This window comes from Peromyscus maniculatus, chromosome 16 (genome assembly GCF_049852395.1).
Source record: "Peromyscus maniculatus bairdii isolate BWxNUB_F1_BW_parent chromosome 16, HU_Pman_BW_mat_3.1, whole genome shotgun sequence".
Classification (NCBI taxonomy): domain Eukaryota; kingdom Metazoa; phylum Chordata; class Mammalia; order Rodentia; family Cricetidae; genus Peromyscus; species Peromyscus maniculatus.
The window spans coordinates 18,688,787-18,716,384 of NC_134867.1; the positions used below are offsets into that span (position 1 = coordinate 18,688,787).

Genomic DNA, 27,598 nt, shown 5'->3' on the forward strand with positions numbered 1-27,598 from the left:
GGGCCATGAAATTGTCTCACAGTCAGCTTGAGAAATGAGATTTTTCTTCTAAAAAACAAGTTACACTGCTGTGTTTCAGAGGGAAACCCACGGAAGGTTGATACAGACATGTGATTTAAGATCCCAGAAGTTCCAATAATTTGTAAGGTGACTGTGCAAGTCATTAAATTTCTAATTCCCAGTGTCTTTAAAATGTGAAAATGCCAGGCTGCAGATTAATGTTAGACATCTTCAGAAGGCTGAAGCTTCTTTAAAATGTAAATCTTCATTTTGTTTTTATTTTTGTAAAGCACCTACGTCAGTCTTGGAGGCAATTCCCTTAGGACAGCACGTGGTCAGTAGAAGCGATGTCCTCCTTCCCAGGTGACTCTTTGCACTGTGATACTGACAAAAGCAGCTTCTGACATGGTTGGAGTCCAGCTACAGATCTTCCCTAAGAACGCAGGCTCCTATGCCTCCTCCTCGAGGACTAGCTTTTATCATGCCAGTTGGTGGCATCCAAGTTTCCTAAGCAGGGATGCAGCCAACATCTCTACTCATCGATGATGCCTACAACAATGACCAACATGGTGCAATCACCCTAAGGGTACAGTAGTGGTATGAATTCCTTGCTGGTAACCAACAGCTCTCTAGTTGGACTTAAACATCACTCAACAAGGAGAAAATCATGCCTGGTACTAGAAACCTAGACAACTATTCAATAATAGTGAAGTCATGATTATTGGAGGAGAACCCAAAACAACTACTTTCCTAAGCCAGAGTTACCCTTAGCAACACTCTAAACATTTGTTCTATACCCACAGATAAGTGTGGTCCCCACCCCTTACCAAGGAAACTACTCTTTAAAGCAGACAGAGGCCACTGCAGAAAACCATAGCCACTCTACATGCTGTACCAGCTAATGCATCTCCAACACAACCCCTGTGCCTAAGGCTCAGGAAACATCGTGGAAGAGGGGGCAGAAAGATTGATTGTAAGGGCCAGAGGACCAGAAGTTTTCTGTCTGATGTTCTGTGTCTCCTAGTAATGTCAGAAGCTACGCACCCATAAAATCTCACCAACATGGCTGCTTAAACATGAGCTGAACAAGGAGGATACCAATAAACATGTCAACATGTAACGGCATTTAGTGAAAAAAAAAAAGAGCTGTGATTTTGAAAGAGAGCAAGTAGTGTATATGGGATGCTTCGGAATGAGAAAAGGGAAGGGGGAAATTAATTATATTATAATTTCAAAAAAAAAAACAAAGACTCTTGCTGAAAACATGAGGAACTGTTCAGCAGTTTTCAAATGCTATTAAAAAAAACCTCACTGTAGTGAGACATCTATGGATATGATACTTTAATAGTACAATGTAACATTTTATGCTCTGCTCTGTTATTTAACAGATATTCCTTGAGTACTCAGAGTGGTAGCCTTACTGCCAACCAAGTTAGGAACAAAATGTGATGTAGTGCCTTACTTAATAGAGCTTATACTTTAGAGGGGAAGTGACACTAACATCAGGTACCCAGAAATAGTCACAGATTATCCTAAGGACTACAGAATAATGATTGTGCCTGTGGGTGGGCTGAATGGAAGAGAAGGATGGGAAAAGGAGCTTACTTTAGAAGGCATGACTGCTTCCATATTATCTAGACATTAATGCTCACCAAGAAGGAGGCAAGATGTCCTTGTTAACATCATCACTGTTGATTCAATGTGAAACTCAGAACACTTTATTCAATAAAGTGAGATCTTCTCCCTTTTGAAAGTTCATGTAACTGGCGAGAGTTGAGCTTACTGCAGTGTGAGCAGATGCCGCCCCAGAACCCCTACCCTGACCTGCCAAGGCTCATTAATCTCTACCATCTAGCAGCTCACTGTTCACGGCTTCCCATCCTGAGAAGCGCAGTATAGTCTGTCCACATCATGTATAGCCCATGGCATGAGGTGATTAGAAAAAGTTTTAATGTCTGTACTAACCAAAAGCATAGCCTATACTTTAATAAAATGCTAACAATGCTCCAACTCAATTTCAGTCTTCATAATTTCAAATTCCATGTGAATTACTTTCCTAAGTAACCTACCTAGTCATTACCGGCCTGCTCAGCTTAATGTGTTTCCTTCTCACCAACCATTCTCAGAACTCTAATCTCAGACACTTTAGACGAATTTACAGTTTTTTACATCTATTTATTTATTTAGTGTATACATGCATGCCCTAGCTAACCATGGCATATGCATGGAAGTCAGTGGGCAAATTACATGAGTCACTTCTCTCCTTCTTGTACATGGGTTCCACGGGATTGAGCTCAAGTCACCTGAATGGAAAGTGCCTTTACCTCATGAGCAATCTTACCAGCCCTCGGCAGATTATTTCTTAAAAATAACTGTCAAGTGACGGAGACCTTCTCATGGGCCAACTTATGTTAGTCAAATATAGATCCTTGCTTCCACCCATCAAAGCCTTGTACAACATCATCTCCTGTTTCTATAGTGGGCACCAGCCTTTCAAGTCATCACTCTTCTTGTTCTGAATAACTTTTCTAGTACCACCTTCCTCCTGAAGGTTATGTGGAAGCTTAGAGCAGCCAGCGTCTTGGTTATCTGTGCTCTGGGATCAGCAGACCTAAGCCCCAATGTCTGCTTGGGCTCTCTTGGCTACTGCGGGAGCATGGATCAGTAAGATACTTCTTGGCTCCTGTGGGAGCATGAGTGAGAAAAGAGAACTTATTGGGCAAGAGCAACACATACTTCATCAAGTTGTTATGAGAATTAACTAAAAGCAAACCCATCCAGCACCACACTGTGACCTAGCACTTTACTACCTCTTACACGTCCATAATCATTTCCCCCAAATAACTAAACCACTGTATCATCAGTTCCTATTAGACCACAGAGAAATATGACACAGCAATCTTATTAACTTGGCGAATTTTGTTTTGCTTTGTTATATTAATTTCTTTTTAAAGAACCAAAGCAAGGCAGAGCAAAAACAAACACAAACACAAAAACGAAATAGTGACCATGGATCGATATGTAATTTAAATATTTATTTATGACTAGATTATATGGTTAGTAACAACAATTTATGGCTATCTCTGAAATTATCATACATTTCAACATTAGAGAAGGTAACAATTCCATATCTTTAATTTTCTTAATATATTTCTTTTGAATTATGGAGCTTATATACTCCATTAGGCAGCTTGTATGATTTAGACAAATCTCTCCCCTTTGGGGATCAAAAACACAACTGCTGGTAGTGATTCCATAGATAAAAATAGCTAAAGAGAACAGTTTTTCCAAATTAGACTCATTTATAGAATATGCTTATACATAGTTACCAGTCCTCACTGGTAATTTCAGTAATATCTGTATGGCCATGTGAATGCTGGGTAAAGCTTACTTTAGCAATATTAGGTGTAGGGACTGAAAAGATGTCTCAGTTATATACATAAGCACTGAGTTCAGATTCCCAGAACCCACATAAAAGCCATGCACAATATCACATGCCTGTAATCCCTGCAGTGAAGAGGGAGGATCAGGAGGATCCCTTGGAATTGCTGGCCAATCAGTCTAGCTAAAGCGGTGAGCCCCAGGTTCACTGAGAGACCCTAACTTACGAATAAAGTAGAGAGAGACTAAGGAAGGCATCCAACACCAACCTCTGGCCTCCACATGCACTACTTGCATGGATGTACACACATGAACATATGCATACACGTATACACAGACAAAGAAGTATTAATTGTATCTCTGTGCATATGTGTATTGTGTGTGGGATACCTTAATGCTATTCTTCTAGAGCTTGCACATCTTGATTTTGCATATTACAAGTCATTTCCTATCTCAAAGCTTTATCATTTAGAATGCTTTAATAGAATTTGACTATATGGAAAGCATTTAATTTCTTCAGCTTTATGGATAGACACTGTTTTTTTTTAACCAGTATTTTGTTACAATAGCCCACATTCCATTAATGTGGCTCCTTTGCACACATGCTATTAGTGGGTCTTTAAAAACCTGATTTTTAAATTCATTTCTCTCTCAGTGACTCCACCATTATCCTGATAGTTTAGAGTCTCATGTTTCTCACTCTTCATAATAAGGATGGTACACAAAGTTCAGTCATTCTCTATTTGTATTCAACTATTTGCTGGAAGAGAAGCGATACCAAGAATATTGTGGACAGTGATGGTACAACCAGCAGAACTCATTATAGGGCATATATAAGACATTCTCTTGAAAACATATTTTAAAACTGTTTGTAGGATAAGTATTTTGCAATTTTGCAAGAGACTATGCTATTCTTGGAACTTTGTGTACATTATCTAACTTCTTTTCAGGTTTTCTTATGCATGAGAAAACAGGAATTTGAACAATGTCACAAACTTCTAAGGGCAGCCTAAATACCTAGATTCCCTAGTTGCTAAACCCACACTTCATAGTCTACTAGATAATGTATCTCTTTTCTTTCCTTTTATTTATTTTTTCTTCAAAATGTACAGTTTCATTATGCTGCCCATGGTGACTCAAATCCTGGATATATGTGATCCTCTTGCCTCAGCCTCTTGAATAGTTTGACATTGTGTGTGTCACTTGTCTCGCTAGATTTGATCTTTAGTGGTTTCATGCTGGTTTATGATGTCTTCTGAATGCTTCTGATTTTTTTCAGTGTGCAATAGCTCAGGATGCTCATGTAATAAACTTCTGTGGCATCTTCTGACCTCTCATCTCCTTATTCTAAGACCAATGAAATCATGTCATGTGGCTCTTTCAGCCCAGTGTTCATGCTCTGCCATCTGTAACCTCTTCCTTTGTTTCTAGAGAATACTGATACAGTTTGGAGGTGATATCAGGACACACGTGACATGAGAAAGGACGAGGTTGATGCCTGTAACCTGAGCTACAGCTGCACTGATTTGTTTTATCTGATTTGCATATTAGGGAGCTGGGTGTATCATGTGCACTCTGCGGAAAAACAACATTTAAAGAGTTAAAACCAGAACTATCAATTCTTTGGGAAGGACAGTTTTTTTTTTTTTTAATTTGTTCACTAAGGTGTCCTCAGCACCAAGAACAGTGCCTAGGAAGGGAACAAATAAATATCGTTTTGAAGAAATTAAAAGATTTAACTGGTTTTGGATGCATCTATGTACTGACGGAAACACGGGGCAACTGACTCATCTACTCTGAGCCCCTCTCCCACCCACACCTGTACCCAGTAGCAGGATGTGAATAAGACTCAAGTACCAAGTAGAGTGTTCAAAACATCCCTGACCTTGGAGTCACTACCTTCTTACATCTGAAGCTGTTTCTTAAATCTACCAGATTAGAAATTGTTTTCTTTCTCTATTAGGTTGTTCCTTGTTGATGGCATTAAGAATTTGTCTCACAGCCCTCCTCATTTAGCCTTTCCTAGAGCTATCAGCTCCTCCTCTCAAGTACTGTCTGAGAGGAGGAGCGTTTGGGCTCCACACATGCCAGGCCGAGCTGCTGCTCTCAGGTTCCCATGTCCTGGCAGACTGCAAGCTGATGGGCCTGGGGATTGCTTTCCCAGTCCTTGGTGTCGTTCCATTCAGCAGTTGCTATGTATCACTGATAGTGCAAGTCCATGGACTGTAAAGATCCTTACAGATACATGTGAGAAAGTATCAATACAGTATTCGTATACTATAATATGAACTCTACTTCACAATCCTAGGTTTGGCACGGTGTGACGTGTTCTGAAGAAATTACACAATACACATACATGTGCATCTATTTGGCATTTGAATATTTATCTGACTATGGCTTCTGCCTGGATCGTGCTAATGGGAGGCAAAGGAAGCTCGGGCAGTCTGTCTGCTACATTCTGGTCACTTAATAGCTCAGTGATGTGATAAAACAGTCCCTCAGATTAATTATTAAAATCACACTTAGGGACAAGCCCCCTTTTTAATATGATCACCGTCCAAGTTGCCTGTTTCGTGAGGTTTAGATTAATGCAACACACAGTACGTTTTCACTTATGCAGTTGGGACAGTATGAAGGCCTTTGCAGGCAGAATGCTCACTTGTCCTCGTAGCATTAATGCAAGCAATGGAACTATTTGTACTTTGGGAATTTCTATCACCAAAACCAGACAAGGAAATCTCTCTGTGCTGCAAATGTGTTTCCTGTGTGACGGAAAAATAAATGGATTTTAAAAGCAGCTACATCATGTGTCTTTGGGAAGTGGATATATTTTCAATTTGTTTCACTTCAACCCTCGACATAAATAAACCTACCATAGCTGACTGGCTTCGAAGCAATTTAACTTCCCTTAATTTTAAAGACCATACTAAAAATATTGTCTGCACAATCTTCCCTAATCAAGTTTGGAGGAGACAGCTGGATCTGCCTGTTCCTTGCGCTGTGTTTATAGTTAAAATCTACATTTGCTCACATAATACATTTTTAAAAAATCAGCTGTAGAACTGACATCAAAGAAAGTGATTCCAAATTCTAAGTATAAATGATAAATTCCAAAAGTCAGCAGGGCAGCCTATAAAGTCCCTGTTGATAGTGACCAACGTCCTTTTCAACCAAAGCAGTAACTGTGAAGAAACATACTTGTGGCAGGACAGAAATCCTGTAGGCCATTGCTGGGAAGGTCATGAAAGTGGCATTTGAAAGAAGTCTCTGTAGCACGTTTCCTCTCCTCCTGTCATCCACCATCCCTTGCATCCTTAAGGCTTGCTTGGCTTGCCTAATAAAATGGCCATTTATGTATGCTACTGAGATACAGTCATTTGTAGTGGTACAGACAGGCTGGACCTCCCTGAATACTCTATTTCCATAAGTTCCTTGTCCATCAGTGTCAGACCCAGAACTAGAAATGGCTTTGGTTACTAAAAATGTGCATGTGACTTGTGCTGCTTCCAAAGGGAGTCCAATGGAGACAGGCATCTCTATTCTTTGTACCCTTGGATGGGCAGCATTCCTGCTAAATGTTGCAACAACCATTGGCCTCAGAATGTAGGCAAGTTGGAGCAGAGCCTTCTGGTTATAATGTTCATAGACTGAGAGGGAGAAACGTATTTTTGAAAGGTGAGAGCATCGAGACTGGTCACTTGTCACAATGGAATATAGCCAGTTTTCTTCTAACACCCAGAATAGAGAATCATACACAACATTGAAGGGAGGCGTTTTATCTAGAAATGACAAAGGAAAATTGGAAAACATAATTGTTTTGTGGATCGGGAAAGGAGCATTGAATAAATCTGCCTGAAACATGCTTAATGACAAGCTACGGGATTAAGGATTCATTTTTGGGTGATCAGCAAGAATGTGGGGGTGGGGCAATACAGGTAAGGTCTTTAGTCTGTTTGTTGGTTCCATGTACATTCATTGATGGAATCCAAAGCATTCCTAACTGAGGGCAACAGTGAAGCAGGTAATTGGTAGCAGGCCCATGGATTTATAGAATAAGAAAGATAGGAGTTCAAGTCTCAGCTGTTCGTTTTTTGAAACGTTTAATTAAACTGTCATTTCTTCGTGTGTAAAAGTAGGGTATAGAACTCCTCTCGCAGGGTTCTAGTGAAGGTTAACAGGTAAGACATTCCAGGGGCTATGTGATAAGTCTTTTACAGTGGTTTCTGAGTGTGCCTTACTTTCTGTCTCAATAAACAGAAAACTGAAAAAAATGACTTCTGTTTTTGTTTAGATAATAAGGTCTTACTATGTAAACCAAGCTGGCTGCATGCTCATCTCAGAGATTCTTTGAGCAAACAAACAATTCAACCTCAGAACTGAAGAGATCTGGAGGGCTACTTTGGAGGGACACTGAGCCAGAGTCAGCTCCAGGTCTGCTTCAGTCTGTCAGCAAAAACATCTTAGGAAGCATGTTTCCAGTAGCACAGGACATGGAACCGCCTTCTTCTTGCTCTTTCTTAGCTTCCAACAGTGTGAATGAAGCTCAAAGAGAAAAAGAGTGACGGGGTTAATGTGAAACAAACAGAATCCAAGAGCAGAGTTGCTATGCACTACTACGTTCATCATTGCATATGAAATATAACTGCATAGAAACGCTTATCCAATCGGGTTCCCCTGTAGATAACAGGCTGCCCAGTCTCATTGGCATCCAATTTAATGCCTGGATGAGAAAACCAGGATGCTGCTAAGCTGCATCCTGTGAGAAAGTCACACCTGTGTTTCCTTTAATATCTTTTCTGAAAACTCTCATCCCTAACCTGGCCCTGGAGGGGTGAGGAGTTTCTGATTTGGGCAGTCCTCTGGCTTCAACTCATCACTTTTATTCATCATTTACACATGGCCTTTGAGATTCAGTCATGGTACAGTGCAACAAAATCCTTGGACTTCAAAATGCTTTGATGCAACGTTAATTTGATAGTTCTGACTGTTTTAAAAAATACAAATGTCCTTCACTTTCAAATCATTTCATTACCTATGGGCTAGGATTTGTTTACTAAAAATTTTTACAGATAATCTTCCATTAAAATAAATTCCTCTGTCCACTTGAGGTACTACTTATTAGTTATTGACTTGTCATAATGTTCTTGCCTTTTCCAGCCATAGTCTACCCGGAGTTTTGAGACAGCTGGTCCAAATGTTCGAAACCTATGAATATGCACTCTGTGCAAGGATTTTCTTACAGATCCTCAGCTATAGTCAAAGACAGTACTGTGGACAAGGGATGGGCTGTGAATGGTTCTCCATAGCTGCCTTTTCTCATATATACTAGTCAGTATGACCAAAACCCAGACTGTCTAGTGATTCCAGTTGCTGATATGGTCTCAGAAACTTAAGGGACATTAAATGATAGAACAACTTTTTAAGGCCATACGATTGGCCAATCGAGTACTAATTTCAGATCATATCTTTGGTTTGTTCCAGGGTAATAACTATGAGAAAGGAGAACTTAAAAAAAAAAACAACTTTAAAAATGTGTAGGCCTGGCCCAGAGTAGGAATTAAACACAGACCATGTCTGTCTGACCTCCCAGACTCTGAGTGAATGAACTGCTGCCCTGCTATCCACAGAACATCCACACATCCTCTGCAGTAGCATATCTTTCTTAAGGCTGAGACTCACAAGGGTGATACAAGCTGACGATGGGGCTATTTACCCAGGCACAATTAATGAATGGTTAGAAAGACCTATTTAGATCCCAAAAGAAGCCAAGATTCATGTCAAAGGGTGATGAAGTTCTAATGTTGATCCAAATAGGGTAACTGGCCCAAAAGGTTAGTCTAGAAATGTGATTAAAGTAGTATTTCAATTCGAAGGTCTGTTGGTCTAAGGAGACAGCTCCATTAGGAATTAAAAGGAAAGCTGGATCTGAATATGGAATCTGCACATGTGAAATGTGACTAGAGGTAGAAGAATGTCCCAAAGACTCGCTACATAGGAATGTTCAAATTACTTATTGATTCTGTTTCCCTGTCAAGACGGTGTTTCTTCAAATCACCAATAAAACAGATTTCAAGACAGACAACCACACAGCCACCACAACTGTAGTTACACTTTCCTTGTCCTGGGACCATGGTACCCGAGGGACACTCTTAAGGACCCGGATGGGGTACAGCCTATCATGACAGAAAAAGCAGGCAAGGCAGAATTCACTGCAGCATGGAAGTGTGTTGGGAGACTCCTGACATCCCAGGGACCAGCAAACACAGAGCAGGGCTACACCCTTCAAAGCCTCTTCCCTTGGGGTTCTCTCGCAGGCTGCAGCTCTCAAAGCTTCCACAGCTTGCCAAGACATTGGGCCACACTGAGGGACAGGCAGTCAAAACATGGGGTGGGGTGGGGGTGGGGGTGGGGGTGGGGGTGGGGGTGGGGGTGGGGGTGGCATTTCAGAGCCAAACCATAACACCAAACAAAACAGAAACAAAGGTGAGGAAAAGGGAAAACTGACAGTTCTGTCCAGTATCTGCGCTCACATGAAGGGGTGACTGTGCACCAATTAATCCTGTTTGGTGTTTTCTGTGTAAGGTGCTTGACTCCATGAGCCCTTCCCTTTGCTCTTCATTCATACACTTTCTGTTCTTCTCTTCTTTTCCCATAAAGCCTCACACATGATTTCATTCAGCAAGTCCTTATTGAGGACCTACTATATGCTGAGAAATATTTTAGCAATGCTAAGGAGACATCGGTGAACAAAAATTCCTGCCTTTTGTCCAATTCCCACTTTAATGGATGAAAGGGAGAGAAATAGTGTTGGATTAATCCTTATTTGATTTTAGGTAATGATTTATTTATTTTTTTTGCCTGACTCACTGAAAACACCAGACTGCTCTTTTTCATCTCTGCTACACACAGTAGGCCCTCAGTCAGTACTTTGCCTGATGCTGGAATCTAGCACTCCAAACAGCAACACTATGAAAGTCAAAGACATTCCTAGAAATGAACATCTGAGCCCTCTTCCCTCAGTACTAATTTATGAGCGAGCACAGAAGAGCACAGTAATTAGAGCAGTTGGGGAGTAGTCTCCAATTTTGGGTCTAATTTTGGAAAGTTTTGTAGCTGAAACACTGAGTTGTCAAACATGTCCAATTCCAGGGATCAAAATACATTTTTTTTTTTTCAATTTAGTCAAAGCTCTTGGCCCTTAAAACCTCTGGTGAAGAATCACCATTCCTGTTTGGTTTCTAAATCACAAAATAGGAAAAAAACTTTGTTTTCAGGATGTAAGTATCAGAATACTCGGAGGTTCAGCAGGGCCTCTCTTCTGGGGTCTTAGTGGAGCTTCGTGGTTTCATATTCAAATGACTCTGGCTGTCCTGGCTAAACATATTAAGGTGGTAATACTTTATATGACACAACCACTGCATCTTAGAGGTAACTTTCAGTCAAATCTCCTAACTTAGAGAAAGGCTCATGAGATGTTCCCCTTCTAGAGAAGGGTTCAAATTTTCCAAAAGAGATCGTGTATTCTTCAGCTTGCACACATTGGTTCTGCCCTAGACTGTAGCTGTGGACAGAGAGGTCACAGTGTACTGATGAGTGGGTATCACACTGGACGCAGCCTCTATGGGATGCCTTTGCTCTTCTTCCGACAGCCCTCAAAAGCTTCCTCCTTGCCCTTTATGTACAATAGAGGGTGAATGGGGTGAAAGCAAAGAAGAAAGGCAAAGGGCTGAAGAGTTTGATGCTTAATTCTTTTGATGATCCATTTAGGGTTTTAGCCATCTATCTGTCTGTCTATCCATCCATCCATCCATCCATCCATCCATCCATCCATCCATCCATCCATCCATCCATCCTCTCATACAGTACATCTTAACTACAGGTTCCCCTCCCTCCTCTCCTCCTAGTCCCCTCTCCCATCTCCTCTCTCACCGAGATCCACTCCTCCACTTCTCATCAGAAAAGAGCAGCCTCCTAGGGATATTAATCAAATACGGCATAATGAGATACAATAAGACTAGGCACAGATTCTCATATCAAGGCTGGATGAGGCAACCCAGTAGGAGGAAAAGGATCCCAAGAGCAGGCAAAAGAGTCAGAGATTACCCCACTCCCACTGTTAGGAGACACACACACACTGACACACACACACACACACACACACACACACACACAAAACAAACAAACAAACAAACAAACAAAACAAAACAAAACAAAACAAACAAAAAAAACCAAACCCAAGCTGAACAATCACAGCATGGATGCAGAAGACCTAGCACACACATGTAGGCTCCATGATGGCCACTTCAGTCTCTTTGAGGTCCTATGAGCCCTACCTAATTGATCACATTCACCTTGTCTGTTTTTGCAGTAGATGCAGGAGTTGAGTTTATGATTACAGCATTTATAAAAGCAAACTACAAGATGGCAGTATTTTAAACTGAGGCTATTTTTACCATTTGGGAAACAAATACTATCCATATAACTTAAGACTGTACGTAAAAGCACACTACTATATCAGCTTCTCAAAAGCCATTTTCTGAGTAAGTAACGTTTTTAAATGGTAAAAACAATAAAATTATGTAAATGAAGGAATGGTAGGATTTTTTTTTTCTGTCATCTTGATAGTCACTTTGAAAGCAGCCACACCCACTCAGTCACTGAGAGCTAATAGCGCTGTCCTGCAGAGGCAGTCCTGTCCAAATATTGAATCCCAATTGCAAGGCTTCAAGTTCCGGTGATGTAGGTTCACCCTTAATGAAAATGGTAGCGCTGACTAAGGGCATAAGAGGGGAAGGAGACAGCAAGTCAAATAAATACACTTGTATTTGATTTTAGTTTTTAGAGTGTCTGCAAACTCTAGATTCAATCATACGGGCTTTTGAAATGCTCTGCAACCAAGAAGTATCTGTAAGATTAAAAGAAAAGGAGAAAAAGACAGAGGAGAAGGAGAATAGAAGAGAGGCAATAAGACGAGGGAGGGGAGAGGAAGAATTAAAAACTTACAAATGGGCAAGTGTTGTGTCTGTCTCTGATACCCAAATACCCCCATACTCCCACCCCCTACACACAAACATAAAAACAATGACATACAACTCCCGACGGAGAGCCAATAGTTGGCTTTGGACTACTTTTTTATCCTTGTACAATCTGTCTGTTTTCCTAAAAAAAGAAAAGGAAAGGAAAAACACTTTACAGCTACTGTTTTTTCTCTCTCTTTGTAAAACCATAGACACTCCCACGCAGCACAGGCTCAGTTCCAGCCAAACTGTGTGCGTGTGCGATTTTAAGTAGGAAGAGCAGGTCTCCCATTTCTGTTAGCAAAGTCACCTCACACTGCTAGAGCTAAACATGTAATAATACTTTATTGTCATGAGCAGGAATCTGCTTAGCTAATTAAATGCAGCTGTCAGTAATTACTCCTTGTCAGTATAATCTATTTTCGGTTGCTCTACTTTAAATGATAAAAGAGGGCTTGATATTGAGAGGGTGGGGTAGGCAAGGTGACTGCTTACTTCCTCAGATTAGCAACTCACTTTTTAAAAAATGACGAACGAGTCCCCTTTCCATTCTGATGACGTGTTAACTGGACTATCCCGTGTGTTTTTAGCACAGGCAGAGATGGATTAAAGGTGACCATTAAATTGTCTTTTCTTTAAAATTTAAAGTCTCAGTATCATGATCCTTCTGTGCAATATCCATATGTCTTAGCATTTTTAAAACACTACCATGACATCCTCATGGCACATCCTGAAAGTACAGCAGGTAATAGGTGGTGGCAAATTCATAAGAAAGGCAGCAAGTGAAGTCACTGGAATGTCTGCCAATGTGCATGTACCCTTCTCGTTGCTGGCAAACTTGGTTAGAAGCTGAGGAGAGCCCCTTTGGAGGGAAAAGTAGTAACTTTTCTTTGTGTGCTTTTTCACTGTTACTCAGCCAGGTTCTCTGGGAAACGGAGTGATGAGTTTAAGCCTCTAAATTTGAAAGAAAAAAATACTTTCATGATCTTTGTATGTGATATCAATAGATCTGCATCTATTGATTGCATAATAGATTGCGCCTGCAAGGTCAGGACAAAGTTAATGCAGCCCAACTCACTGCATGAGGTAGTTACTGTGGCAGCCACAGATGCCAGCATCCTGTCTAAAGGCAAAGGGATGCACATCCCTGACATTGCAAATGAATGTGGTGGGAATGGAGAGTGGAAGTTGGCATCCCAAGGAGTTCTATGATGGACTGGTAGAAGGATCAAGAAGAAAAGTAAGATGAGCAGGAAGTATAGCATCAGGGAAACTTGGCATGTGAGTAGCTTCACTCCGCTGGGGATGAGAGACTTCCGACACCCTCAGAGCACCCCAACTACATCATTCTTCTTCCCCTACCATCTGTTGTCTATGCAACTCCAGTAGGATCCCATGGTACTAGTTATTAATTATCTTGTATAGTTGCCCACAAATTAGGCAGCCACTCTTCTGAATGTATCATGTTACTTAGATATATATGAAATATATAAAATATATTCATATAAGTATATATCCATACCAGGGAAAGAAAAGTTTTTCAGAGGAAAAACAATGAAAAGTAAAATAAAACTACGTAAGTGCATGTAAAGCAATATAGACCAAGGACACTAACTTACATAGTATGGATAGTCCATTGAGAATGTCTTAAATGATTCATTTTTTCAATATATTCTCACTTTGCCTATTGAGAAAATTGAGCTATTCCTAAATGTTCTAATTTGTGAAAATATTAACAATAATAGTAATAGAAGAAACTGAAGAGACATGGAGGGTCTTCAGAGAATGGTTTATTCAAAGAGAAAATTCCAAAAGTTAACAGTGGAGAGTAGGAGGAGGCTCTAATAGTTCCTTTTTAATTTTATTTTAATGGGTTCTCTTAGCTACCCCACTGAGTCCCCAGAGAGGCTGATGTCTACTCAAGTCCATCTTTTGAATTAGTTGATTGTGGTCCTGGAATATTGTAGGTGCTCAAGGGTCAGCTGGTGAGTTTTGAGTCGTTACCATAACATTGGTTGATGTCGTGGTAAGGACTTTAGCAAGATTTTAGGCAGTGGAGCCAAAGACACACCTCAGAACCTTTACAATGATGAACGTGGATTTTTTTTTCACCTGAGTGTCGACAGGTCCCTCAGGTCCCACCCACCATCACAGAGATGCTTATATACCTTTGCTGCACTTTCCTACACCACGATCCCTTGTCCAGTGTGGGGAGTCACGAACCCCCCTTGCCAGTTTCTCTCAGTGCATTGAAAACTATTTCTCTTTGAGCTTACTTTGGGAACTCATGGGGCCTGGCATTGAGACTACACCAGGGGCAGTATCGGGATACCTGCCTAATTCCACCTTGGCCAGGATTCCAGGACTGGTCTCTCTGTATTGAAGACTGCTAGTGTTAGGATTCAACATGACCTTAGTCACTTTAGGGACTGTATGGCATTTTTTTCTCAGCATATTTCCAGTTTCATGTATCTTCAAGTTTAGATGGTCAGCTACTTATAGGACACAAAAAGCCTTTTTTACAACTTTGCAAGATTTCAATATTTGGAAACATTTTAATTAGCATACATCAAGCGTATGCAATAGGTTTTACTATAATATTATCACATGGGTGTTATTACATACTTACTACACACACACACACACACACACACACACACACACACACACACACACACAATCAAATATATCCAACTGCTGGTTAAGCAACCTTTTAAAATAGAATATGGTTGTTTGGCCAACAGAATGGCTCAGCAGGTAAAGAAACCTACTACTAAGGATGATTCAAATGACCTGCATTCAATCCCCAGGATGTGCAAAGAGAAAGGAGAGAACTAATTTCTACAGACTGTCCTATGACCTCCACATGCGTATACTATGCTCATTCTGGCACAGGGGTGTATACATACCTTATACAAACAAACCAGTGAAATAAAGCAATTAAAAATTAAAATACTTTTAAATCTTCACAATAAGAATTTCAAAGAAAAATTTTAAGTGAAGCCTGGCAGGATTAGCTTACTTCTCTCATACTGTTTTTCCCTCAGTTTTAAAATATAAAATGAGATTCTCATATCTGCAAAATTAATAGTATTTGTTAATTTTTTATATAATTTTAAAGGGAAATAAGGAAATAGCCAGCACTATATTTAATTGTGTTCTTGCTTCTGATTTCAGAAAGCATATACCAAATAAGTTTTTATTAAGTATTTATTTAGGTGATAGATTCCTTATCTAAAATGCTTGAACTTCAGATATTTTCCAATTTTGGTTAGTATTTGTTTGTATATATTGAGGATGGGAGCAAGTATAAGCAGAAAATTTATTTATGTTTCATGTGCCCCCTATTTTCTCCTTTCAGTCTTACACAATATTTTAGTGCACTTGTGTTTTAACTGATTTGTAAGATGAGACCAGATGTGGAATTTTCCATTTATGACAACATATTATCACATAAAAGCTTTTACATTTTGAAGCACTGTAGATTCTGGATTTTAAAACTGAGGTTGTGAGGCTTTAGCTTATGTACTATATTAAATATGTCAATATGTTTGGAGTATAGTATACTTGAGATATTTTTGAAGCTAAAATTATGTTTTATATGTCTTTGAAGAGCTATTTTATTTAATTCATATTTATGGTTACTTACTAGGGAATGGCCACACACATCTAAAAGCCTTGTTTTCACGTGTTTACTATGAAATATGTTTACCAACAGACTGCTATTTCTTTCATAGGAGATAAGTATCTGTAATGGGATTGTCATATGTCATTAGCCTATCTTTTGGTCTTATTGAGTTTTCCATTTTGTTCATAGTCAAATAATTTAATTTCAGATTCATCTCAAATATTCATAGAATTATTTTTCAGAATTATTAAGTACATAGTAATTTGTTAAATATATCCTGTTTTATAAGAAAAAATGAACTTAAATATGTAATATGATTATAGTAGATAGTTAAAAGACTTTTAACAGAAAAAAATCTCAAAAAAATGAGTTCATGGACTATCATGGACCCATCTGAAGCTTTCTTAATCTTGAAGGTATAAAATAAAAATAAAATAGCACAATTCTCTATAGACCATTGGTAGAGAAACTAAGTTCTAAATTTACACTTAAAATTAATAAATCATCTTGGTAGACGGATGCTCACTGTAGACACTTTAAATTACTGGAGAAAAGGACTTATGGGGAAAGCCAGAGGGAAGACGGCTCTTCCAGTCTTCTACCATCCTCTTTGTTTCTTCTCTCCATCATTTAGTATGTATGTGGGCACTTGTTTCTTTGCCAATTGGTTTTATCATCAAGCCTGTAAGTTTCCTAGGAGAAGAAATAGGTCCTTGTATCTTCAACATCAAGCACACTCCCTAGCATACAACAGCCACTCAATGAATGAGCACTGGAATAAATCAAATAATTTACCAAGTAAGAAAAGGGAATAGCGATGTTAGGCAGAGGAAGGGATATGATGGCATTTTTTTAAAAATAAAAATGTAGTTAGTGCTTCCTTTATTCCAGATACTATGGATACATTGGAGATGCAGGTTTAGGGTCATTTGAGGGAAACACGTGTGTGTGTGTGTGTGTGTGTGTGTGTGTGTGTGTGTGTGTGTGTGTGTGTGTGTATGTATGAGTGTGTGGTAGAGAAATATGAAACAATTTCAACTCCACAGAGTGTCATCAATGCTATAGCAGATGATCAGTACATTCTGGTTCAGGAATGAACTTCAAAGAAAGTCACAGGCAATAAAATGAAGAGAGGTGATGAAGAAGAAAAAAATTAGAAGAGCAATGAATATTGATATTTGTGAGTACAAAGGCATGGATGTTGAAGGGACATGGTCCATTGCTTCTTGGGAACAGATACACCACTGATGTGACATCCATTGAAAAAGAGTGACAGGAGATGAATCCCAGACTGTGTCACTGGAAAAGTAAGGTAGGGCTCATAAGGATATTGAGCAACTTTGAGTTTTCCCCTTAAGGCAGAAGATGCTGCAGGAATGAATAGGAGGATTGTGTGGCAGGATTTGTCTTTAGAAGCATTTCAGAACCACTGAAGAGGAGGGAGACTCAAGGTTGATGGAGCGGTTGTCATGATTCAGGTGAGACTTCTCAATGGCCTGAACGAAAGTGGTAGCTAGTGCTGGTAAGACACTTGATGCTCAGGAGGCAGAATGCTTGTGTCTCTAGGTCACACCAGTGCAGAGCAGTAGGAGGAATACAGGTGTATGTCTGTTTCCTCTTATGATCCTTGTAACTAGTCTGTTTCTTACTGTTCTTGGATGTCTAGGTAGATGACTTAGCCAACCAACAAGAACAAAATAACAAAGTACCTAAGAAAAGGCAACATTGGCCGGGCGGTGGTGGCGCACGCCTTTAATCCCAGCACTCGGGAGGCAGAGGCAGGCGAATCTCTGTGAGTTCGAGGCCAGCCTGGTCTCCAAAGCGAGTTCCAGGAAAGGCGCAAAGCTACACAGAGAAACCCTGTCTGGAAAAACCAAAACCAAAAAAAAAAAAAAAAAAAACCAGAAAAGGCAACATTAAGAAAGTAATACTTAGCTGGGCGTTGGTGGCGCACGCCTTTAATCCCAGCACTCGGGAGGCAGAGCCAGGCGGATCTCTGTGAGTTCGAGGCCAGCCTGGGCTACCAAGTGAGCTCCAGGAAAGGCGCAAAGCTACACAGAGAAACCCTGTCTCGAAAAACCAAAAAAAAAAAAAAAAAAAAAAAAAAAGAAAGTAATACTTCACAGTTTCTCAAGCCCTTTGTTGGTATACAAAATTTGGGGAGTCCATTATTTTGAAGAATTTCAATGTTCTAAAACTAGACACTGCTGCAGTAGAGTCTGACAGTCTCTACTTAACCATTTTAAAGTGGATAGGATAGGACACTAAGATAAACACCTGGTTATGAAATTCTACTCAAATAAAATCAGGAAATTACAGTACCATTAATACCAAAATTTTTGGTATGCCTGGCATTGGTATCAAGACAATTGGGGACAACACCATGTTTCATTTTTAAAGAGTCAGATATAGATGTTATGCGGACACTATACATGTCATGTAGATTCAGAAACAGTGTGATAAAACCACATTTTACAAGAATAAAATGAATACAAGTCTTTCAACCATTCGTCTACATGTACATGGCCCATGAATCTCTCACACCCTGAACCTGTCCTGCTTGCTGCCTCTGTCCCCTCCTTCTGCTCCTCCCCTGCCCAGTCAAGTGTCTCAGTTCTCTGCTTCATGGATTCTGAGATGTCCACAGAAAGAAGCCCTGTCTCTTTATATTACATGTTAAATGCCATGGACATACGGGTGAAAGATCACAATCCAGCAAAGCCCTGCCCTAGAGAAGCACAATCCAGGATCAGGGAAATGATACTTAGAGGCTTACTGGGCACTCTTCTGAGAGGAGGAGTCCAGACACAGGCTTATCACTCACAGATCCTTGTCACTCACAATGGCTTGTCCCTCAGACACTTGCCACTCACAGAGACTTGTCACTCACGGAGACTTGTCACTCACTGAGCCCTGTCACTCACAGACCCCTGTCACTCACAGAGCCCTGTCACTCACAGAGACTTGTCACTCACTGAGCCCTGTCACTCACAGACCCCTGTCACTCACAGACCCCTGTCACTCACAGACCCCTGTCACTCACAGAGCCCTGTCAGTCACAAAGGTTTGCAGCTTTCCCATGCTATGTCTTTTTGGTGACTTCTAGTCCAGTGTTGTTTCCTTCCCCTCACAACATTGAGGCTGTTAAGAAGTTGAGGTCCTGGACAGCTGTCTATCCAGATGAGGAAATGCTGCTTGCACACAGGGTCAATTTCCACTACTGCATCCAATGCAGTTTGACTCAGCAGGCATTCTGACAGACCTCTTAAAACACACTTGAAAACAGATACGAAGATTTGCTAAAGCTAATGTAGTTTATTTCATTCCTTAAGTGGGTATTATATACACAAGTCAAAAGAGTGTGTGTGGTATGACAAACCAAGAAATGAGCGTTTATCTAAATGAAACTTTTTAAAGGGAAGGGTGTAGCAAAGAAGGCACAGGAAAGTAAAGAGGCATGGGGTAGACTTTGGAAATATTAATTAAATGTGAGATAACATCATTTATTATTTCATTAAATAAAAATTAGAAGGGCATGAGTAGCTAAGCTGTATGAGCTTAAAATGTGGATGGTAGATTGAGTTTCTATATTAAATTAATTACCAAAAAAAATCTAAGAACCAAATTAAACTTTTAAAAGAAGTAACCTGCTTAATGACAGCAACCCAGATAAAGCTTTTTCTCTTTACACAATGAATTTTATCTATCCTGTAAATTATAAGAGTCCAAAGAATGTCTGTATGTCCCACAACTTTTATTGTGATATTGAATGTACAGAGATTAACAAATACCTTAGTGACTTTAATAGAAACTTGCTCTCCCCTCTTTATGGTGCCTGTGGCAGAGGACATGTAGTGCAAAGCACTGTCACAAGAAGCCCAGCAGGACTTCAAGCTGGGCATTGTGATGCATGCCTGTACACCACTTGGGAGGCAAATACAAGGGGATTGTTCCACGTTTGAGGCCAGCTGGGTCTGCATAATGAGTTTCAGGCCAGAGATGCTAGGCCTCCATAGTGAGACAATAAATAAATAAATAAATAAACAAAACAAACCAGGACAAAAGAGCCAGAGTTCAAAATGAATGTGAATTAGCTGTCCCATGAGTTTTTGAGCCTTTTCTCAAGTTCCATATCCCTGCCTGCCTTTTTGGTGGTACATAGGGTGGAACCTATAACCTTGAGCATGCTGGGTAAATAAATGCTCTGTCACTGAGCTTCACTCCTGGCCTCTTAAGTTCTATGACAGATGTGAGCCTTTAAGTCTAGTAATCAAACTTAAGTTTTGAAACATTTTTCCTTGGGTTCTTCCCTCAGCACTAAGAGAATACACAGACTCTGTGCTTTACAGTCTAGATGCCCAAGTTCAACCCTCTGCATATTGGGTATCATATGGCTGTTTCATATAGTCATCCTGATGCTGTCACAGTGATGTTAAAGATGATGATGGTGTCAGCAGGGTCAAGTGCTGACTCATACTTGATGTTCTAGGCTAGGTATTTTGTATAGATTATTATAAAAAAGACTACAAATGACATTTCTATCATCACATACCATTTAAAATGAGTAAGAATTGGAAAGTCTAAGCAGCTTGTTCCAAGGAGTCATAAAGAAGCAGTGGTAAAAGAGAGTCCAGTACTTACACCATGATAAATACCAACATCAAGGCACATTTGATTACTGTGAGTTTCTTCAGTGACTTGACTTAGCTAACTGTGGCAGAAAGCATCACAGTGACATTTTAATACGCTTGCAGAGAGTTCCCCAAACTATACTCAAATAGCATGAGCACTAATATTTATGACAGGATGGTTGTGCTTCCTTATTAGCACTTTAATGATTCTGTTATTTAATGTTAATCATGTCTTTTATGCCTTATTATATAAAAGGCATATATATATATATATATATATACATATATCTTATATAAAAGGCACAATTACAGGTACTCTTCCCTACTTCTCAATTCAAGTGTTTGAGTCAATTTATTTTTTCACATGCTTTGCACTCTTTTTCTGTTTTTCTATCACTCCATTTCACAAAGATTATTATTCCACATGTTTCAGATATGATTCATAGATGATGCCTGAGATCAAGAAGTAACAGAAAGTGTTTTATACACATGGAATGGTATTGTGATTATAAAATACACAATGTAAGTATAAAAATGTTTGGAAGGTTTTTGTTTTTGTTTTGTCTTTGGACAAGCAATTTGTGGAATGGCCTGCTTCAGTTCATGCATCAAACAACAATAAGATGCCTACTGTATAGAGATGATGTGGACAAAGTTAAGTTACATCTCATACCTTTTATGAAACTCAGATTTCTTTGGCATGCACCCTATAGTAACACATCTCATTGATATTAGTCAAGAAGTTCACATTATATGGGTATATTATGGGAAGCATAAAACATTCAGTGTCTGATCATCTATGCTATTAAAACTGCTTAAGGATGGCATCAGTTCTTAAAGTTACCTAATTTAAAAGTAGCCGAACCTTAGGTAATTATTGAGTCCATTAAAAACTACATTAAGGTGTAGTACCATAATCCAGCCCTGCTCAGGTTCAGTTTATGTCACCGTCCCATTACAATAACCTTCCTGTAAGTTTCTGAAGAATGTACTCTAAGTTAAAAAGCTTTGCAAACGAATCAGAGATCACAGAGTGAAGCTGCTTACTGGCTTGCTTAGGACCACCTGATCAGTGTTGGCACCACCCATGTGGGCTGGGCCCTCTCACATCAATCATTAATCAAGACAATAACCCATAGACTCATCCACAGGCCCAGTAGATGGAAACAATTCTTCAAATGAGGTTTCTTCTTAGGTGACTCTAGTTTATGTAAAGTTAACTAAAGCTAACAAGCATATAATTTGTTTAAGTAAACTTAAACTATTCAAAGACAGTGGAATAATTTAGAAGGCTGCCTGGATCAAATATCAGCTTTGCCATTTGGTAGCTATAGAGATTGGGCTGTCATTTAATGAGATGAGCCCAGATATCCTCATCTCCAAAATGGGCATAGTAGCAATATGTATTTTCCCTCTGTGAGATGGGGCATGACAAAGAGGCTGCAGAAATAAATGAGTCATTATTACTAGAGTATTTTGGAAAGAGTTAACTATACACTCATGACTGTTATAAGTATTTCTTAATCAAATTGTTCATGAAAGTTTATCATTCCAAATTCTTATACCAAACTTGAAACACTTGTACATATATATATATTTTATATACATATGTACACATGCATATATAAACATTTCCATATATTTACCTATAAAACTTGGTAAAAACAACTTGTCAAACACTTCTAACTACAGACACAACTTTCTTTCATAAAACTTTTCAAAATATTGGAAAATAGTCCATTGTACAAAATATTAATAAATAATAAGGCTGATAATGAAACTTTCCTGTAACATTTGAAAAGGTTGTTTATCCTTACCTGTGCAATAGTTGGAGGGATTTCCAAATGTAATTTTTTTGACAATTGATAAGTTAACTATTTTGAGGTGTATTTGATCATTGACTTAAAATGTTTCCATTAACATCTTACTTTAACTGCACTCCAGCTGGAGAAGTTAGGATTGCGTCATGGGTCTCAGAAACAAACTGAGATTATAGAGAAAGAAAAATTTGGCAACAACTAATTGGATTCCAGGAGAATAAATACACCTTTGCTTGCTTTAAAGACTTTATAGTAAGTTGATGGAAAAATCTAAGTATTCTACGATTCTAAATAGCACCTTACCAGTCCACGGTGGAAACTTAGCAAGCCACTCTGGCTTCGACTTTCCTCTGTTGCCACCCTCAGTAAGAGAGAGGACAGGACTTGAAGATAAACCTGAGACTTGAACAATTATTCCCCTTTCCACAACACTCACTTTTTCTTAAAATATAATTCCATTACCAAACAGTAACTACTCAATTACAATATTGAACTATTATAATAAAATATTGCACAGAATGTAAAATTATGCTAATAAAGGCATATAAAATATGTAAATAATTATACAATTTCAGTTACACATCCTAGTGTTACAGCTCATATTATATTCCTAAACATGCTACAGTCATTTTGAGCAAGCACTTTCCTCACCAATAAATAGCGTCTTTTACAAGAAAGAGTTCTTTTATTCAAGAATGAAGGCCACTACCATTAAAAAAAAAAATCATCCTGCCAAGATATTCCAGGAGAGTAAAAAAAAATTCTCCCCAACTAAAATTTCCATAAGAAATTTCATTTTCTCCTTTAAAAGAGAACCTAAACAACCATTTTTGTTAACTTCCTCATTTGCATATAATTGCATTATTAAGAAATGTTACTGTTGCTGAGATTAGAAAAATACAGGGATGAGGAAATGAGGAAGCAAAACACTGTTCTATGAATTCAGGTTTGCTTTTCTGAGGCAACAGGAAGATTTGCATTTATTCATAAGTGAATGCTAATGATGTATTGAGATCTGGCACCACTCCATAGAAGCGCACAGAAAGACAGAGCTGGAAATGAGACCCAGTGCAGATTCACGACTTGCTCTAAGAACTCCGACAAGCAGTCAGATTAGAGACAACATCAGTTCTGTGAAGTTGAGTCATCTAAATGACATGTGGGTTAAAAATAATGGCAGGACTTAGGCGGAAAACAAAGTTAGATACTTGAATGCCTCCTGTGACTCCTGAGTCAACAGCTCTTTGTTGGTTGATCATCTACTTCAGGGATGACACTGCTTTCTTCAGAAAGTCACTGCTCTGCAGTTCCACTCACCCGGAGTAGGAGCAAACACCCTGCTTCTAGCAATAATCCTTCCTTGTCTTCAATAATGCCCAGCTCAGCTATGCTTATTGCGTGCGCTCGTGTGCTCAAGAAAGACTTCTTGAATGAGTGCAAATTCAGTGAGGAGGAAAGTTATTCATTCAAAAACATCTGTGTATGCCTGCCAAATGGTCAGGATGGTGAAGGCAAGGTCTCTTCCAAACACGGAGCTCAGCCTCCTCACAAAGATGTCAGAGGGAGCCACTTCAAGCACTAAGCATGAGGTCTGGTTTCATCTAGAAACCAGGACCCAGTCCCGGCTGTGACTGAACACTCTGACCATAATTCCCCTCAGAAGCTGTTTAGTCATATCTATTTGAAAATATTTTGCATGAGTAACGATGCCTGTTTCTATTATAATAATTGAGAACAGAAGATGTTTCTATAGCCCAGGGTAACTTAGGAGAGGCCAGAACTGTTTTTCTTACCACAGTTAGCACACTGCAGTGAAGATAGTTACAGGTAAACAATGGTTTCCTTTCCATTCTTGTGTCTTGTCTCATTGCCTCACGTTTAGCATAGTTCATGGGCAAATAGCTTGATTTTTCCCTGAGAAGCCCTGTCTCAGCTGACCCAGTCACTTCCAACAGCACTGTTTGTAAACAAGCACAGTGAAAAAGACAGGGAAAGAGGTTTTATTTCTCCTGCTAAGAACTTCACTAATTTAAGAATAAAGAGAAAAAAAAATCACGAAGAGGAAGGACAAAGGTAACTTTAAGATGTATTGTAATGAATAGCAATAAAAGACTTTTAAATGACTATATTTGATAACTAAATTTGGTAAAATTGCTTTTTATCATCCTCAGCAGTTCCTTGGAAAAGGAGACATACGTTTCAATTGAATTGTGCCATAAAAACACCCGTCCAAAGCTCTGAAATATGTAGAGAACACTGCACGAAACCCTTTAGAGGCACTCACTTTTTATGACTGACAGCAAATCAGTTGAGAAAGGAGCAGTGTCACCCAGCAGAGGATGTCCGCCCATATTGTTCCCACCCCAGACCCTGCATACTATTTATCAGGTTCAGCTGGCATAAATCAGAAAAGAGTCATGGGGCAGTTAAATGTATCCACCAAGTAATATGATATAAAGTACTTTCCAAACATTAAATGTCCCCTTAAGAGACTAGTCTTTTCCATGAAATAACAGAACGGAGAGGCAGAGAGATACGCACAGAGACAGAGGAGAGAGGGAAAGAGCAAGAGAGAGAATGTGGGGGGGGGGCACAAAGGAACGAAAGACCACACTTATTCCAGCAGTAGTTTGCTTAGGTGGATGCACTCAAGGTGGGAAGACTGAAAGCAGAGTAGCGCTGTCGTACTCCTGAAATGACTCAGGAGCAGAGTCCTAGAGGTTTCCTTGGTGTGCACCTGGAACCGAGAAAAGTCATCCACAGCAGGCGGGGGGTTCCTTCCTTGTTAGATAGTGTTCTAAGTCCCAGAGGCGGGTGTCAGCGCTGCAGTGGGTCACAGCGGCTGCAGACCTCTTAGTAATAATTTGATATCCCCCTCAAGGTTGTACCCATCCATCGTGTGTGTGTGTGTGTGTGTGTGTGTGTGTGTGTGTGTGTGTGTGTGTGTGTTTTGTGCTGGGCGTGAGAAGGAAAGGTTGTGCTAAGTGAAGCTCCAGGGAGTGGGAATTGACGATAGGAGTGGTTGGGTGGGGGTCTTCTCCAAAGAGTAGGCACCCATTTCCACCAACGGAACTTCTGCCTACTCTATCTGCCTTTTCCTCGGGCCTCAGTGCATCGCATTACCCTTAAAGCTACCATATGACTCCAAATGACACTATACAATCACCCCCAGAAGTGGCCAAGCGCGAACCCCTAAACTCTGACGAGCGATCATCAGTGAAAGCGAGTTCTCCATCTGACTCTGGGAGAGCGCTGGATGTAGGTCTCTGGGAAGACAGACAGCCTGGCGGGCGGGCAGGCAGACAAGCTTGGAGGCCGACTGACAGTCTAAATTCACTCAAGCAATTGCTCCTACTGTTTCGCTTGTCCCATTAGTTTAACCCCAACCCCAGCAAAGGGGGTTTGGCTCAAAGTCTTCCCCAGGAGGCGCCTAGGAAAACCGCGCCCGACAAAGTGCTTCAGACAGAGGGATGCCTCCTCTAGGCGACTCCCCTTGTCATTTCCCCCCAAACCTAGAAGGTCCGAGCCGCGATTCCTCTCTCCTCTCTCCCGCGCAAGGCGGGCAGCGCGCCCTGCTCACTCACCGTCATCCCCTGTGGCGACAGCCTTGGAGCGGACCGCAGCTTGAGAGCGGTGACCCAGACCAGTAGTAGGGCCGGGTCACCCGGACGTTCCTGCGGTCGCAGTGGCAGTTGTCCCGTAGTTTGGGATGCTCTGGCTCTGTGTCTCGGCCGTGAGTGAGCGGGCAAGGAGAGCAGGCGAGCAACGCTGTAGCCGCGCGTGAGTGCGGGGAGGGCTGGATCCCACTCTGGGGCGGCGACAGAGGGGGCCGCGAGGTCCGGGGCTGGGAATGCCGAGCGGAGGGGGCGAGAAGTAGTGGAGTTTAGGGCGCGTTTCGCGCACTTCCCCGGGAGGCTGGAGCCAGGTGCGGCAGGGCGCGCTCCCGCGGTGCAGACACGTCAGGGGCAGCCGCCGGAGCCCGAGTCCGCGTAGCTAAGGGGACCGCAGGAGCTCTGCGGGAAGAGGTTCGCATCCTCCTCTCCCCGCACAGGCACCGGCGCAGACCCGGATCCCGCACGCGAGGGGCAGAGCCTCTGGCGTCCGCGGTGACAATGTCAGGAAGCTCGGTCCCTCGGGATGCATTCAAAAGAGCAACAGTCAGTGCGGCTGTGATCTTCCCTCCCGGCGTCCTCCTGCGGCCGGTGCCAAGCTGTGCGGACCGCGGACTCCCTGCCGGCTCGCGCTGTCACAGCAGCCGCCCGGTCCCCGGCGCTCCAGCCGGCTGCTGCCTCCCGGAGACGTGCCCAGCTGGATGCGCGCGCGCGAGTGTGTCTAAGAGGATATCTTCCCCTCCATCACTTCGGCTCGCGGGAGGGACCAGGTCCCGGGCGACCAGCTGCAGAGTGGCTGCCAGTCCACACCCTCCCGGCTCTCTTCCCACCCACCCCGCCCCTTCTCCTCCTTGCGCTCCCCTCCTCCCTCTGCTCCTCCTCCAGTGGCCGCTCCTGTGCTTGCTAGGGCGGCGGAGAGACCTAGAGGAAAGGGCGGAGGAGGAAAAGGGTGGGGAAAGGAGAGCAGGTGTCTTTGGCTAAGAGGTGGGCTCACTCACGGGAGCCCCCCGCCCGGCGTCAAGGGGCAGGGCTCGGTCTTAGGGGTTGAAGCCAGAGGAGGAGGAGATACCCGGAGGTGGAAGACGTGAGGCTGGTACACTGTATGTCCCACCCGGGAGCGGGAAGCTTTGGCTATCACAGTGTGGCTGCAAGATGGGTGGTCAGGGATCCTGAGCAATCTAAGACCACCGCTTTGAGAACCTGCAGAGGTGACTGGGATGGCAGGACACTGATCTGATACGTAAATGTGGAAGGGACCCAGCGTCTGAGGAGCTGAGACAGACACATCTCTCTGCTGTGGTGGTGGTGGTGGAGAGCTAGACCCAGAGTGTGAAAGGGGGCACACAGGTGCCCAGAGAGGCCACGTTGACTTCAGTATGCCAGGTGAGAGTGCTGGAGGCTAGGAGGGGCTGGTGGCGTCAGCCACCACCGCGCTTTGGGCTGCTGTGTGCCTTCAGAGTCACAGGGGGCGATCATCGCCTAGTAAGGAAGTGGAAGAAGCCCAGAGCTC

At 41.3% G+C, this 27,598-nt stretch overlaps 1 protein-coding gene across 2 annotated transcripts in view; it reads right to left on the minus strand.

Annotated features, from left to right (window-relative positions):
• Hs3st5 (heparan sulfate-glucosamine 3-sulfotransferase 5) overlaps positions 1-27,097 on the minus strand; it is a 281,180-nt gene extending 254,083 nt beyond the window's left edge. The window contains exon 1 of one of the 2 annotated variants that reach the window (XM_006984313.2): positions 26,062-27,097. The gene's annotated coding sequence lies outside the window, so the exon portion shown is untranslated. The remainder of the gene's footprint in view (positions 1-26,061) is intronic. The other variant, XM_016002798.3, reaches the window with a different exon arrangement.
• Between the last annotated feature and the right edge of the window lie 501 nt (positions 27,098-27,598).